The 14054-nt window shown below is 40.9% G+C and overlaps 1 long non-coding RNA gene across 1 annotated transcript; it reads left to right on the top strand.

The window, feature by feature from the left end:
* Nucleotides 1-2131: 2131 nt before the first annotated feature.
* On the top strand, nt 2132-13341 carry LOC107760304 (uncharacterized). Its single transcript, XR_001642365.2, has 3 exons — nt 2132-2518; nt 2609-2719; nt 13040-13341. It is a non-coding gene; the product is annotated as an uncharacterized LOC107760304 (long non-coding RNA).
* Nucleotides 13342-14054: the final 713 nt, after the last annotated feature.

The following is a 14054-nucleotide window of genomic DNA, read 5'->3' as shown; positions in this document are numbered from 1 at the left end:
GGGTGGAAAATGTTATTGTCCGGGCGAAGTGATAAAGGTGGATATTACACGGAGTGATATGGGTGGCTATCGGAGAGATAAGGGTAACAATGTCATGGATGATATGTGATGGTTTGGAGACATTGTGTTGGTGAATTTCGTGAGATGGTGTGACTTTTCTTGTGCTTGTCATACACCTTACACGACGTGCTTTGTTGTTTCGATGAGCTACTCGATGTCTTTGATATTACTTGTTGACTTGGCCTGCAGTAGTTCACTCGCATAAGCATACACCGTAACATGCCACATATACTAGCTCGGGAGTATGAAACTTGACATTTATTTATCATGCCCATATGTTCTTGTATTATATGTTTCCATGTTGATATTGAGCTTGCGACCATGCCAGGCGAATTGTGATTGTGAGCCTATGATCATGCCGGACGGATAGCCTGTGACCGTGTCGGGCGGATTATGAATATGAGGCTGTGATCATGCCGGGTGGATTGAGATATTGACATGTGAGTTGTTTGTGCGGTTTGTGATTCGAGATGTGAGCACGAGGTACCATGAGTACATGATGGTGGGTTGAGACTCGTGACTTGTGATTATGAGATGAGGTATCATGGGGTGATTTTGTTGTGAATATTATGTTAGCACGACTTGATTAATTGATTGTCCTCTGTGTTCCTTATTTGATTTCAACGATTCTTCTCGGTGTTCTTGTTGCTTTACTGTTTATATCACATGATGATTTTGTTGTCATTTACTGATTTCTGTTTTCCATTATTAGCTTTATACTTCTATACTGCATATGTTACTTTGTCTAGTGAGTGTCTTGACTTGTACATCATCACTACTCCACCGAGGTTAGTCATGATACTTATTGGGTACCGACCGTGGTGTACTCATACTATGCTTTTGTATATTTTTGTGCAAATTCAGGTACTTCGGAGTCTGTAGATTGTTAGATAGCGGATCAGATATTGCTATGGAGACTTCAAGGTATACTTGCCGTCGCGTTCGTAGGCCTCGAAGTCACCTTCGGAAGTTAATCGTGTACAATTTATTTCTATTCCGGAACAATTGTATTTAGAGATTTTCTAGCGAACTTAGTAGAGCTTATGAATTGTACTACCGATTTTAGGATTGTTGGCTTTGTATAGAAATTTCTGTTTCATATTTAATAGTTGTTGGTTGAATTTTGCCATTAATTCTGTAAGTGTTAGGCTTACCTAGTGTTAAAACACTAGTGCCATCACGATATAATTATTTGGCCAAACAAATATATCAAATTGCATAATTTCCAATTCTTAGGTGGATTTACAAACATGCTTTTAGTTTCAATATTGACCAATATTGTCCCTTATCTTTGAAGGTAGGTTTATTTTGGTCCCTCAAATATAACCCTGAGCATATTTAGTCCCTTAAGTATGCTAAAGTGGAGCACCTTTAATCTCATTGACAGAATGTGTTAAAAACTAACAATGTTAGTCAACTCTGATTCGTTAAGCAAATCTTCTACTCTGAAGAAAAACGTTTCCTGTCCTTTTATTGGATAACACAAATTATCACTTTAATTCCTCATTTTTAGATAATGTCTTCTAAAATTGACCATGAAAATATCCCCTTTTGTGGCAGTTTTCAATGAGAAAATAACACTGTATAGCCGTTGTAAAAATAATAGCCAAATATATATATATATATATATATATATATGTGTGTGTGTGTGTGTGTGTGTGTGTGTGTGTGTGTGTGTGATTTAATATACAACAATTATACAAATTTTATATACTTTTTCGGCTATTAGATGTAAATAGTTTCTGGCATGGGCTAAAAGTGACAATGCAATCGGTTATTCGTTTGCTTCAATAATATGCCTAGAAGTGATCTTGGCAGCTCAATTTTTTTTTTCAAATTTTAACTTTTATTTTTGGAAAAATCAACTAAAATTGTTAAAAGTAAAAGTTTCAACGTTAAAATCTTAAATTTATCAGCTTTGTACTATTAGTGGGGGTTGGTTTATAAAATATTTTCGATAAGTAAATTAGAAAGACGGTGAGTGCTGAAATCAAACCTGTAACTGATCTTGGACAGATTCTGTTAGTGAGACTAAAAGTGATCCATGTTAGCATACTTAAGAGACCAAATATGCTCAGGTTTATATTTAAGGGGCCAAAATAGACCTACTCTCGAAGATAATAATATTGGCCAAAAACTCTGCTTACCCCATCCAAAGTTGGAGAGAATAATGTCACCGTTTGAAATAATCCGTGGTTAAATGAGAAATTGACAAGGTTTTGTGTTTGAATTTGAGAAAGAGGAGGAAAAAAAAAAGGAAAAAGAATTCAAAAGATCATTTCATCCCAAAGCATCAAGGCCTTAAGGAAGAAGACAAACTCACAGAGTTCTACCAATAATTTAATCTGCTTTCATTCTCAACCGTGAAGACAAATGGAATTTAGTCGATATACCTGAAAAGAATTCCAGCAAGGAGCAGAAGGGTTTCTACTGACTGAAAGCGAGCGATTTTAATGAGGTAGGTCGATTTTCTTCTTCTGAATTACAAATTATTTATTGGAACTTGCAATACAAACAGAACATTGAAGTCCGTTTGGTTGGTTTCTAGGGATATCTGCGATGCATCGTGTAGCAAGTGCAGGCAACACATCCAATTCGGTGAGGGCTCGGAAGGAGAAGAGGTTGACTTATCTTTTAAATGATGCCCGATGACACTAAGGTGATTCTTTGTCTTGCTCTTTCATCTGCTGCTTGTGCCCCGCAATTATCTCGTTTATCGTAATATGCTTCGCATTTGCGTTTTTCTAGGAGCATCATCCATGTGATCTTTAATTGTCTCTTTCGATAGAGTTATCCAGATGACATACTTTAAGTCTTTTCTGGAATTTGTGGTATTTATTGTTTTGATGTGATGAGCCGTGACCGAACAACGACAAGTATCTTATATGAGGTTCTTACATTCTTAGCAACTGTCTCTATGTGCATATATACGTATAACGTATATGTGTATATACACACACAAACTTAAATACAAGACACGGTTTACTAGCTAGGATTCGAACTCATGATGTGCGCCTACCATGCATTACGCGTTATGCTACCTTTATCGTTGAATCAAAGCCGCCCAGGGAGTTTTCTTATACTACTTAAAACTCTAACAGCGTTTACACCGTTAACCTAAAAAGAAAATCATATGTGCATCACGCCTCAAGGAACCTATTGGTCTGGAATTTCATTCTCTCTTTCTCTCTTTCTATGTGTGTTTTTGTCTGCAGTCAGTTCGATTGGTGGCCCAAAATCTCTTGAGGAAGAATAAGAAGAGAAAATGAAGTTAAAAGAATGGATAACCTTCTGAAGCTTGGTCAGGTTTAACTCACGTTATATGACTCCTTGCATTCTGACGTGAATTATAGTAGGCATGGGAAGGAATCTTAAGTTGATATGTATTTGGCATTGTGGTGGAGTTGGACGAGGTTGACAAGTCCAAAGTGAGTTAGTCATTAGAGGACACGGGAAGTTTAGCTCCAACCTGCCTTGGAGTGCTGAGCCATTCAATGGAATTCCTATTAATTCTTATTAAGTTGTGTTCATGCATTTTCTCTTTGCAATGTTTCTCTTCAATTTCATCGTTCCTTTTCTTCCATTCCTCATTTTCATATGTAAGACATTTTACAGAGATGTGAACTTGTTATAATGGATTCAGAGTTGTCTTTTAGTTATGCACTCACTCCTCATTTTCCTTTTTTCTTTTAGATATACCCTCATCTTCATTTTTTATTTTTAGTTATGCGTGTAGGTCTCATAGCTTCTGAGTTATCCCGAGGTCGAGAGTTCGAGCCTCTCTCACCCCACAATTCTTTTCCGGCCCTTCCTCGAATCCCCGGGCACAACGGGAGCTTAGTGCAGCGGGCTGCCCTTTTTTTAGTTATGCACTCACTCTTAGCATTTCAAGTACTCCAGTTATTACCATTATAAAGCAAACCGCGCAGCTAATTACTCCCCTAGAACCATCAGACTTTTCAATGTCACATCTCTTCAAGTACCAAAGTTTGTAATAGATTTACATATCATAAACAGCATTCATAGACCAAAATGACAGTCTACTGCTTTCCGATCGGTGGTAACTTGTGTGACGACCCGGCCAGTTGTCTCATGAATTACCGCTCCATTTCCCAAATTCCTGCTTCTTTATGCTTTGTTTATCCGTGTTATGTGGTCTCGGGTTGGTCGGATCGAATCCAGAATGATTTTGGTAAGGTTTGAGACACTTAGTCTCTTTTGAGGAAGCTTGAGTTGGAATAGTCAACCGGATATTGACTTATATGTTAGAGGGCTCGGATGTGAGTTCCGATGATTCGGTTAGCTTCGGGAGATGATTTGGGACTTAGGAGCGTGATCGGAATAAGTTTTGGAGGTTCGGAGTAGATGTAGGTTTGAATTGGCGAAGTCGATATTTTGGCGATTTCCGGTTGGTAGGCGAGATTTTGATATAGGGATCGGAATGAAATTCTGAGAGTTGCAGTAATTCCGTTGTGTCATTTGGAATGTGTGTACGAAATTTCAAGTCATTCGAACGTGGTTTGGTTGGGTTTTTGATCAAAAGCGGAATTCGGAAGATCTTGGGAATTTAGGCTTGAGTCCGATGTATTTTGGTTGATTTGATATTGTTTGAGGTGTTTTAAAGATTGGTACAAGTTTGAATAAGATTTTGGGATATGTTGGTGCTTTTGGTTGAGGTCCCGGGGGCCTCGGGGTGATTTCGGATGGTTGACGGGGAGTTTGAGGAATTGTTGCAGCTACAAATTTTATTGCTTCTGGTATTTCCGATCTGCGGATTGGGGACCGTAGGTGCAATGTCGCATATGCAGAAGAGGAGTCGCAGAAGCGGAAGTTAGGGTGTACGCAGGAAACCGCAGAAGCGGTGATGAGGACCACATCTGCGATGTCGCAGATGAAGAATGTGGATCGCAAATGCGATTTTAGCCGTTAAGTGAAGGACCGCATAAGCGGTTAGTTGGATACTGTCATGACCCCGGTTCGCCCTCCGTGAACCATCGTAATAGCACCTAGTCTCTACGATTAGGTAAGCCTAATTTGCAGAAGAAAAACCAAAATTTGCGGAAGTAAAACAATTTAAAACAGAAATAAAGTAGTAACAATGTTTAAATGTGCCGCTCGACTCACACCATGTTTAACTCTCAATACCAATACATACATCCAAGACCCGAAAACTCACAAATCACAAGCTAAGATCAATATTACATAGCTCTAACTCCGGAATGTCTAATAAGAACAGAACAAAATACAGAAGGGCTAAATACTAAAAGCAGGAATAGAAAGGGACTTCTCGGTCTGCGGACACGGCAGATGTACCTCGAAGTCTCTAGAGAAGTCGCCTCCTCAAGGATGATAGGCCTGACTAGCAGTACCTGGATCTGCACATGAAAAATATGCGTAGAAGAGGCATGAGTACACCACAGCGGTACTTAGTAAGTGCCAAGTCTAACCTCGGTTGGGTAGTGATGGGGAAGGTTAGGGCCCTACTGAGATTAAATAAATATAAAGATGACAAGATAAGATAAGCATTACAATTGAAAATCTACAGTAAAAATCTACACAGGACAATAAGAGTACAATAACAGAAACAGAGATGAAGGCTAACCACAAGGAAGTACCACTCATAACAAGGATAATAATCGGGGATCTCTTGGTATCCCGAAGATCTCTTAGTATCCTCAATATATGCTAGGAATCTCTTGGTATCCCGAGGATCTCTTGGTATCCTCAATATATGCTAGAGATCTCTCGGTATCCAGGATCTCTTGGTATCCTCAATATATGCTAGCTAGGGATCTCTTGGTATCCCAAAGATCTCTTGGTATCCTCAATATATGCTAGGGATCTCTCGGTATCCTGAGAATCTCTTGGTATCCTCAATATACGTGCCAGAGATCTCTTGGTATCCCGCACCTCAGTTCAGATCATAAATACGTATAGGGGATCTCCCAGGATGCCGTCCCGTAGTCCCAAAGTAAAAACACACAGCAGCACACAAGAATACCCAATTAAGCTAAATTTCGTACCAAGTAAATAGTTAATTCTAGCCTAACATGCTTCACGTAATGTAATTAAGGTAGTTTAAGCAAATAGGCAATTAAGTCAACTAAACATGTTTTTCTAAACTAGCAACAGGCTAAATTCAGAAGTAGAATAAAAAAGAAAAAAAAAGAACTCAATTGAAATACTTAAGGAAAAATCGGAATTTCAACAATTAGCTCAAATACGCGTTCGTCACCTCACGTACAAGGCATTTCAATTATCAAATATATCATATCGAGAAGTTTTATGGTGTGTCTCACACAACTTACATTAGTTGTGTGAGGCTCCTTTTTGTCTCACAAATTTGTGGACCACAATTTTATACTTCTGGGTCCACAAAACTGTGAGACAAAAAAAATGCCTCATACAACTAGTGTCAGTTGTATGAAACACAAAATAAAATTTTCCTATCATATCCTAAGGGGAAGGTCCCCCACACAAGGTTAGACAAGCCACTTACCTCGAACCGGCTCAAAGTCAACCCGAAACTACGCTCTTGCCACGAGTACTCGACTCCAAATGACCCAAATCTATTCAATTTAATTGCATAATATAAATAACACTTCAAGTAACTGATTCCACAATTAAATTCTAAGCTAATATGCAAAATTAGGTAAAATGACCAAAACGCCCCTCGGGCCCACATCTCGGAATCGGGTAAAATTTATAGTTTCAGAATCCTCAAACTCTCACGAGTCTAACCATACCAAAATTATCCAAATCCGATGTGAAACCTCCAATCAAAACTCAATTTCTTGGTCTAAGAACTTTTCTCAATTTTCATACAAATTTCGAAATTAAAGGATGAATTCATGTTTAGATTAATGGGTTACAAGCAAAAGGAGTCTAGAATCGTTACTCAATCGATATCTCTGAAAATCCCTCAAAATCTCGCTCAAATCCGAGCTCCCATGCTTAAGTTTTTATAAAAATGGCTAGACCCTCGATATTGAAATCTTATATCTGCCCAGGTAATTCCTTCTTCGCAAACGTGGTCAAACCCTCGCGTTCGCGAAACACAAAATGATTTTGACCATTTTTCGTCTTACGCGATCGCGGCCAATACCTCGGGAACGCGATGCTTTGCACAGACAGGCTTTCGCGATCGCGTTCCACCTAGCAAATGTGATGCATTAAATCTACTGAAACTCAGCCACTCATTTTCTTCTATGCAAACACGACACCACCCACGCGAACGCAATGTACAAACACTTAGCCCTTCGCGAACGAGGTGCCTTCCTCGCAAACGTGAAGGATTAATTTTCACCTTCTCAACTGACTCTTCGCGAACGCGAGGGCCCACTCGCGAATGCGAAGAGTAAAATTCTTCTGCAACAGCTGAACAAAATCTGCAACTTTTTTACAACTTAAAATGATCCGTTGAGCATCCGAAACACACTCGAGGCCCTCGGGACCTCAACCAAACATGCCAACCAATCCTAAAACATCACTCAAACTTGTTCCAACCTTCGGAACGGTCAAAACAACATCAAAACACCTATTTTTCATCGGATTCAAGCCTAAGAATTCCAAAAACTCTAAAAATACGCTTTGGATCAAAACGTCTATCAAACCTCGTCCGAATGACCTGAAATTTTGCACACACGTCACATTCAATACTACGGAGCTTCTCCAACTTCCGGAATTCTATTCCGACCCTCAGATCAAAATCTCACTATCGGACCGGAAACTTCAAAAATTCAACTTTCGGCATTTCAAGCCTAAATTAGCTACAGACCTCCAAAATACAATCCGAACATGCTCCTAACCCCGAAATCACTCAACGGAGCTAACAAAACCATCAGATTTTTATTCCGAGGTTGTCTTCATACTATTCCGACTACGACCAACTTTCCAACACTTAAGCTCTCATTTAGGGACTAAGTGTCCCAGAACTCTCCGAAACTCAAAATCGAACATCCTGGCAAATCAAAATAGCAGAAATAAACTCGAGGAAAGTAGTTAATAGGGGATCGGGGAATTAATTCTTAAGACGACCGGCCGAGTCATCACAGACGCATTGCGGTACCGCAAAAGCGGTTATAGGGCAGCAGATGCGAAAATGCCTGGGCAAAAGGTATAAATTGTGTCCTTCGCGATTTTGAGCTATATTCACCATTTCTCTCTAGGCTTTGGAGCTTTTTGGACGATTTGAAAGAGAGATTTCAAGGGAACTTCATTGAGGTAAGGAATTTGGACCTAAAACTCGTTCCTAGGCTATTATTTCACAGATTAGAGCTATAATTAATGGAATTTAAGGGCTGAAATTGGGGAAACTAAGACTTGAAAACTTAGAACTTTGCTTGAGGATTTGAAGGACCATTTGAGGTCGGATTTCAGAACTTTTGACATGTATGAACTCGTGGGGAGATAAAGAATCTATTGATGTAAAAATTATTGAATTTCGAGACATGGGCCCGAGGGTCGAGTTTTGGTAATTTCGGGATTTGTGTCGTACTTTGATTATTTTCGCTTGGGCTTTGTTCCCTTAGCATATTTTGACATCCTCGTTTTGCTTTTAGATAGATTCGATGTGAGTGGAGGCCGATTTGAGAGGCAAAGGCGTCGCGAGATAGAGATTTGACCGGTTCGAGGTGAGTAATGATTGTAAATGATGTTCTGAGAGAATGAAACCCCGGACTTGCACATCGTTGTGCTATATTGAGGTGACGTACACGCTTGATGACGAGCGTGGGGTCGTGCACTGTTGGGGATTGTGACTTGGTCTGTCCCGAATGACTATTTTATCGCGTATTTGACTAAAATCTATTTGCTATCATCATGATTTAGGCTGAATGCCATATTTGGGCCTTGTGCCAACTATTTGAACCCTTCGGGGATTTTTACTAGTATTTCCTCACTATTTTGACTTTATATTTTAACTCAGTCATGTTATATTTCACAGTTTCGTACTCAACCATGTTTACTATGTTTTAAATACTTAAATAATCTTTTAAATGATAATTGGGCTGAGAATCACTATTTTACTGTTGCCCGAGGGGCATGTGAGGATTTTGACTGAGTAAGGCTGAGGGCCTATGTTGTGAGGAAACAATTGATACTGATTATGAGGCCGAGAGCCTGAGATATGTACGCCACGAGAGTGGCTTGATTGATATGAGGCCGAGGGCCTAGTGATGATGCCACGAGGTGGCTTGATATTGCGCTTGGGCCGTAAGGGGCCCCTCCAGGAGTCTGTACACCCCCAGCGAGTGCAGGTACCCACAATGATGTGAGATTGAGCCCGAGGGGCTGGTACTGTTCTATGTGATTTTCCGAGGGGTTGGTACTGTTCTGAGACGTTGCCCGAGGGGCAGATTTGTTGATATTGTTCAGAGACCGGGTGGCTTGCTTCAACGGGTAGATATTCTAGAGTGGAAGTGAGAGAGGATCACTATGGACTTTGTAGTTAGAGTTCCACGGACTTTGAGGAAGTTCGATGCTATTTGGGTGATTGTGGACCAGCTGACCAAGTCCGCGCACTTCATTCCTGTGTGTACTACCTATTCTTCAAAGCGGTTGGTAGAGATCTATATTCGGGAGATTGTTCGTTTGCATGGTGTCCCAGTTTCCATTATCTCAGATAGAGGCACTCAGTTTGCATCGCAGTTTTGGAGGTTTGTGCAGCGAGAGTTAGGTACTCAGGTTGAGTTGAGCACAGCTTTTCACCCTCAGACGGACGGACAATTAGATCGCACTATCCAGATATTGGAAGACATGTTGCGTGCTTGTGTCATTGATTTCGGAGGGTCATGGGATCAATTTCTACCACTTGTAGAGTTTGCTTATAATAACAGCTACCAGTCGAGTATTATGATGGCTCTATATGAGGCTTTGTATGGGAGGCAGTGTAGATCTCCAGTTGGATGGTTCGAGCCCGGTGAGGCTAGACTATTGGGGACAGACTTGGTACAGGATGCCTTGGAAAAGGTGAAGGTGATTCAGGATAGGCTTCGTACAGCGCAGTCGAGGCAAAAGAGTTATGCTAATAGGAAGGTTCGAGATGTGTCCTACATGGTTGGTGAAAAGGTTCTTTTGAAGGTTTCGCCCATGAGGGTGTTATGAGATTTGGGAAGAAAGGGAAATTGAGTCACCGGTTCATTGGGCCTTTTGAGGTGCTTCGGAGGATTGGGGAGGTGGTTTATGAGCTTGCTTTGCCACCTAGCTTATCGAGTGTGCATCCTGTATTTCATGTTTCTATGCTCCGAAAGTATATTAGGGATCTGTCTCATGTTTTGGATTTCAGCACAGTTCAGTTGGATGATGATTTGACTTATGATGTGGAGCTAGTAGCTATTTTGGGTCGTCAGGTTCGAAAGTTGAGGTCAAAGGATATAGCTTTAGTGAAAGTGCAGTAGAGAGGTCGACCTGTAGAAGAGGCTACCTAGGAGATGCAGAGCAGATATCCTCACTTGTTTGAGGCTTCAGGTATGTTTTTTGACTCGTTCGAGGATGAACGTTTGTTTAAGTTGGGGAGGATGTGACGACCCGGCCAGTCGTCTCATGAGTTACCGCTCTATTTCCCCCATTTCTACTTCTTTATGCTTTGATTATCCGTGTTATGTGGTATCGGGTTGGTCGGATCGAATCCGGAATGATTTTGGTAAGGTTTGAGACACTTAGTCTCTTTTGAGGAAGCTTGAGTTGGAAAAGTCAACCGGATATTGACTTATGTATTAGAGGGCTCGGATGTGAGTTCCAATGGTTCGGTTAGCTTCGGGAGGTGATTTGGGACTTAGGAGCATGATCGAAATGAGTTTTAGAGGTTCAGAGTATATTTAGGCTTGAATTGGCGAAATTGATATTTTGGCGATTTCCAGTTGGTAGGCGAGATTTTGATATAGGGGTTGGAATGGAATTCCGAGAGTTCCAGTAGTTTCGTTGTATCATTTGGGATGTGTTTGCAAAATTTAAGGTCATTCGGACGTGGTTTGGTTGAATTTTTGATCAAAAGCGGAATTCAGAAGATTTTGGGAATTTAGGCTTGAATCCGATGCGTTTTGGTTGATTTGATGTTGTTTGAGGTGTTTTGAAGATTGGTACAAGTTTGAATAAGGTTTTGGGATATGTTGGTGCTTTTGGTTGAGGTCCTAGGGGCCTCGGGGTGATTTCGGATAGTTGACGAGGAGTTTGAGGAATTATTGCAGCTGCACATTTTGCTGCTTCTGGTATTTCCACACTTGTGGATTGGGGACCGCAGGTGCGACGCCACATATACGGAAGAGGAGTCGCAGAAGCGGAAGTTGGGGTGTAGGCAGGAAACCGCAAAAGTGGTGAGGAGGACCGCATCTGCGATGTCGCAGATGCGGAATGTGGATTGCAGATGCGATTTTAGCCGTTAAGTGAAGGACCACATAAGCGGTTAGTTGGACGCATATGCGGTACCGCAGAAGCGGTTATAGGGCCGCAGATGCAAAAATGCCTCGGCAGAAGATATAAATTGTCCTTCACAATTTTGAGATATTTTCACCATTTCTATCTCGGCTTTGGAGCTTTTTGGATGATTTGAAAAAGGGATTTCAAGGGAACTTCATTGAGGTAAGGAATTTGGACCTAAAACACGTTCCTAGGCTATCATTTCACGGATTAGAGCTATGATTAATAGAATTTAAGGGCTGAAATTGGGGAAACTAGGGCTTGGAAACTTAGACCTTTGCTTGAGGATTTGAAGGACCATTTGAGGTCGGATTTCAGAACTTTTGATAATCATGAACTCGTGGGGAGATAGGGAATCTATTGATATAAAAATTATCAAATTCCGAGACGTGGGCCCAGGGTCGGGTTTTGGTAATTTTGGGATTTGTGTCGTACTTTGATTATTTTCGCTTGGGCTTTGTTCCCTTAGCATATTTTGACGTCCTCGTTCTGATTTTGGATATATTCGACGCGAGTGGAGGCCGATTCGAGGGGTTGCGAGCTAGAGATTTGACCGGTTCGAGGTGAGTAATGATTGTAAATGATGTTCTGAGGGTATAAAACCCCGGACTTGCACATCGTTGTGCTATATTGAGGTGACGCACACGCTTGCTGACGAGCGTGGGGTCGTGCACTATTGGAGATTGTGACTTGGTTCGTCCCGAATGACTATTTTATCGCGTATTTGACTAAAATCTATTTGCTATCATCATGATTTGGGCTGAATGTCATATTTGGGCCTTGTGCCAACTATTTGAACCCTTCGGGGATTTTTACTAGTATTTCCTCACTGTTTTGACTTTATACTTGAACTCAATAATGTTATATTTCACTGTTTTGTACTCAGCCATGTTTACTATGTTTTAAATACTTAAATAATCTTTTAAATGATAATTGGGCTGAGAATCACTGTTTTACTGTTGCCCGAGGGGCTTGTGAGGATTTTGACTGAGTAAGGTCGAGGGCCTATGTTGTGAGGAAACATTTGATATTGATTATGAGGCCGAGGGCCTGAGATATGTACGTCACGAGGTGGCTTGATTGATATGAGGCCGAGGGCCTAGTGATGATGCCACGAGGTTGCTTGATATTGCGCTTGGGCCGTAAGGGGCCCCTCCAGGAGTCTGTACACCCCCAGTGAGCGCGGGTACCCATTATGATGTGAGATTGAGCCTGAGGGGCTGGTACTGTTCTATGTGATTGCCCGAGGGGCTGGTACTATTCTGAGACGTTGCCCGAGGGGCAGATTTGTTGATACTGTGCCCGAGGGGCGTTTTATGTGTTTATTTTTTCATAATTAACTTTCTATTACCTGCTTTATTGTTGAAAAAGGCTTTTCAGGAAGTTAAATTTGAGTTAAAGGATTTTTACCTATCTTTCACCAGTTTAATGTTTTAAAAGGGTTTTTACTGCTTCATTATAGCATGTTTTTGTGTCTTATGTGATTTCCTGCTTTCAGTCTTTATTTATGATTATTACTCACTGAGTTGGAGTACTCACTTTACTCCCTGCACCCTGTGTGCAGATTCAGGCGTATCTGGTCCCGCTCCCGAGTGCTGATCATTCCGGCTTAGGCGGATCTGAGGAGTCTCTAAGTAGTTGTTGGCGTTCGCAGCCCGGAGCTCTTCCCTATCTTACTTCTTTATGTTCTTAGTTTCTGTATTAAACTCTGTAGTTATATATATTGGAGTATTCCTTTTTGCTAGATGCTCATGACTAGTGACACCCCGGTATCGGGCTGTGTTGGGTTATTTTCCGCGAATTATGCTATCATCTGTTAACTTTGGATTATCTTATCATGCTTTAGATCTATTTCTTATGGTTTAACTGTTAATAATTGGAAATGGGAAGTGTCGGCTGGCCTTGTCTTTACGAGAGGCGCCGTCACGACCGGATTTGGGGTTTAGGGTCGTGACAACTTGTGTGAAGCCAAAATATCTATGCAATAATTCCTCTTTTAATTTGGTGAACTGCCGATTAACAAAACACATAATCTTGATGTAGACGTCTTGGTTTAATAGACAATGAACCCAGTACGTGGCTGACGGATGCCAAGGTCGTACAGTTACATTTTCTTCTATCAAACTGACGATGCTAAAAAACAAGCTAAAGGGGTGGGATATTATTAGTTTTGGGTTTCTTGGAAACAGAAAGAATAGAGTCTTAAAGGCCATTCAACAATTAGACGGCCTTTTAGACTGATCTACTAATGGATCTGAAGGGTATTGCCGAAGCGGAATAAATCTCTTGTAAACAGAAATCCAGATGTCCTTGGCTCAAATTATGGGGACAAGAACATTGTTTTTCCCCGCAAAATGGTCAACACACATAAACGTCATAATCATATCGACAGACTTGTGGTTAATGTGGAAATAGATGAGTAGACTATTTGCGATGAGTTTCTTTGCTTCTTTGAAAAGTTATACTCGTAAATCGAACAACAAAGACCATTCTGAAATCACGGGAACCTTCCTGCTATCTCGGGTGAGGATGACGAGTGCTACAATGGGAATTTGAGAAAGATGAAGTTAAGGGTCAGC

The sequence above is a fragment of the Nicotiana tabacum genome, chromosome 5 (genome assembly GCF_000715075.1).
Source record: "Nicotiana tabacum cultivar K326 chromosome 5, ASM71507v2, whole genome shotgun sequence".
Classification (NCBI taxonomy): Eukaryota; Viridiplantae; Streptophyta; class Magnoliopsida; order Solanales; family Solanaceae; genus Nicotiana; species Nicotiana tabacum.
Note: the sequence above shows the minus strand (reverse complement) of the source record. Positions and strands in the feature narration are given on the sequence as shown.